The 3,203-nt window shown below is 37.7% G+C and overlaps 1 non-coding gene across 1 annotated transcript; it reads left to right on the top strand.

Annotated features, from left to right (window-relative positions):
• The first annotated feature begins 2,603 nt into the window (after positions 1 to 2,603).
• On the top strand, positions 2,604 to 2,677 carry TRNAT-GGU (transfer RNA threonine (anticodon GGU)). Its single transcript has one exon. It is a non-coding gene; the product is annotated as a tRNA-Thr (tRNA).
• The last annotated feature ends 526 nt before the right edge of the window (positions 2,678 to 3,203 follow it).

Below are 3,203 nucleotides of genomic sequence, written 5' to 3'. Positions count from 1 at the left end.
AAAGTGGAGCCAATTAATTAGTAAACAATTTACGAAAAAATGTATGTTTAAGGGGCGACGTCAAGTGCAGTTTATTCCGCGCTAAAATGGAATTAACATACATATGCATACACTCATACAACAATTTCCCACATGTACCAATTCGTTGAAAATTCGGCAGAGGAATGTGCCCGATGTGCATGTACGATTAAGTAGTAGTAGCAAGCATGTAGTCCGTGCGGAATTTATAACAAATCGGTACATGCCGGAATGTGTGGCTCTTAACGTATTTATGTTGTCAGAATTGCGAATTCCTGTTTGCTGAGTTCGGGATTACTTTAAAAGTGTGTGACGCAATAACTCCCTGCAGCGACTCTGGATTCCACACAGCATGTTCCTGTGTGGTTTTGGATTGTTATTGTATGCCTGAATTGCACTTTCAGTTCGGTGACTTTTTTTCTGAATCACAAATACAAATACAACGCCACAACAGGCAAAATGCCCAACGAGGTGGCTGTTTATGAAAACTCCCCACTGTCGCCTTTCACGCAATACCCTGAAGAATAGAAATCCATCATCTTCATAGTTACCGTCTAATTATTTTGCTGTTTTAGAAAATCGTAAAGCTTTCATAATTACATCAAGTAGTTGATCATGGTTTCGTTTTTTTCCTGATGCCGGTTGAAAATTTTATGAACTCAAAACACTTTGATCTCAAGTTCATTATCGGTGACGTTGAACGAGTAAATTACAGGAGCGTGTGAATTGATCTGTAAATCCAACGCAATATTCGAAGATTACGCGATTTTAAACTTAATTTATATGCTAATTAGGTTTTAATCTTTGCCATTAGAGGTGTAATGGTTCAACTTTGAAAAGTAAGGAAAAACACGAGGTATGTATGATGTGATACATCAACTGATCACCCGCAATAAATATACTGTGTCGAAAGTTTGCATTCGATATATTTTTTTCATTCGGTTTATTAAAACGCTTTTTTTCTGCATCTTACACCATTTTAACAACTTTTTTACTCTGAATATGATGAAATAAAAAAATTTATTTTATATTATCTTATGGACGTTAAACGTTGTAGTTTCAAAATTATATTTTTAAAGTCATAATTGATCATTAATTCACTAACCATAATCAATTAATCAAACAACAATACGTCTCCTTATTTTCAAGTGGTCTTTGATAGCTGCAGTAAATTATTTCAGTATCTATGAAGTTACATGGTCATCACTATAACTGAGCATACTGAGGATCAAGGATTTGACCACACAGCGATGGCTTATCAATATCTTAAAATGATAGCTGTTCCCTTGTGTCCATTTGCTAGCTGAGGTTGTTAGGTTTTCTTGTTTCCTAACCTTATACCGCAAATGCGATTTTCCAAGTTGGAAATGTTCCGTCCAAATTAGAATTTTTTAACCCTTTATATAAGTGGCATAACAGAAATTACCAAACCGCCTTGATAATAATAGATATTTTTTAATGAAGTAGGCTTTGTTCCGATTTTCAGCAGGTGCAAACTAAGGGGTATAGGGAAAAGGTAACATTGAGAAATGAATTTTACAGAATATATATATCTGGGCTTACCAATGCTAAAATAGGAAGCTTTTAAGGAGCCGAGATATCTCGTCAATGCCGCTTAAAGGGTTTAAAAAATTGTTATTTTCCAAACTTCCGATACAACGAATTCTCCATTTAACGACCGTTTACCGTAGAATGATGGGTGTTGTGTCGTTATAACGAACGTCGACTGTAGTTGGTGGGAAAATGATCATGAACGGGGGGAATGTGAAAATGGTGGAAGAAGTGGCCATTGCGGGAAATGGTGAGCAAAATATTATATTTTGGTTCAAGTGGTCATTGCAGGTATCGAAGTGACTAACCAAAATATTTGCAACTTCAGCGGATAAAATTGGTTTCTGATTCGGCCATGCGTTACAGATTTATAGACTGCTGGAATAGAGCTGAAGACACCAAATGAGAACGTTTTTAACCGAAATTGCATAACTGGTTTTTAAGAACGTTACACTTTTTTAAGAAGAATAAAATCGTTCGTTGCGACATGACTGAACGTATCCAGTGAGTTCATGCATGTGAGTCCATTCTCATTTTTGAAGGAATAAGTAAGTAATCAAGTAAACATTTATTTTCTGGATATTATGCTGAGGTGAACTCGGAAAGAAAAGTCATCTTGTCTCCGCCGGGACTCGAACCCAGGCTCTCTTGAATACCGGGCAAGCATGCTACCATCTACACCACTGGAGACATGACCCTGCCTTCCTTATTTCACGCACTGTGGGGAGAGGCGCTGAAATAGAGACATTAGTAGCCTCTCGTAACTTCAGGAAATTACCCCCCAGGTGGAACGGTTTTAGAGAGAGGTAGGTGACTTTTTCTCAGCCCAAGATATCAAGGAAACATTTATTTTCCGGATATTATGCTGAGGTGAACTCGGATAGAAAAGTCATCTTGTCTCCGCCGGGACTCGAACCCAGGCCCTCTTGGATACCGGCAAGAGGCCAGCCATTTCCTGAAGTTAAGAGAGGCTACTAATGTCTCTACTTCAGCACCTCACCCCACAGTGCGTGAAATAAGGAAGGCAGGGTCGTGTCTCCAGTGGTGTAGATGGTAGCATGCTTGCCCGGTATGCAAGAGGGCCTGGGTTCGAGTCCCGGCGGAGACAAGATGAATTTTCTTTCCGAATTCACCTCAGCATAATATCCAGAAAATAAATGTTTCCTCGATATCTTGGGTTGAGAAAAAGACATCTATCTCTTCCCAAGTAAGTAATTTTATTGAAAAGCGTACATGTGCCTATCATGCCTATCAGGATGGTAGAAAACTAATACTAAGTTACAAACCTAAAAGGTGAACGTTGCAAGAATATTAGGAACAAAAACAAAATCAGAATAATATAATTACAATCTTTATTTAATATCAAGTTTAGAACAGGCCTGTAAATAATAGGCTTTGATGAACACATAATAACAGTCATCAGATGGAATAACGTAAAGCTGAAAGCCATGAGCAGTTTGTGACAGCGGAAACGTTAGAAATTCAAGTTTAATAAAATTCAATTAATCATGCTCAATACACTTTCTATAAAACAACGGAAGGAAGCATAACATTTACTGGGCTTGGATCTTCTAATAAAAGCTGATCGTTATTGCGTGAAAAATTATTGCGCAGGAATTCGAAAAAGTAAGCAC

Source organism: Pholcus phalangioides, unplaced genomic scaffold (assembly GCF_987345545.1).
Source record: "Pholcus phalangioides strain wild (caught in Gottingen) unplaced genomic scaffold, Ppha-v1.0 ptg000009l_1, whole genome shotgun sequence".
NCBI lineage: Eukaryota > Metazoa > Arthropoda > Arachnida > Araneae > Pholcidae > Pholcus > Pholcus phalangioides.
Note: the sequence above shows the minus strand (reverse complement) of the source record. Positions and strands in the feature narration are given on the sequence as shown.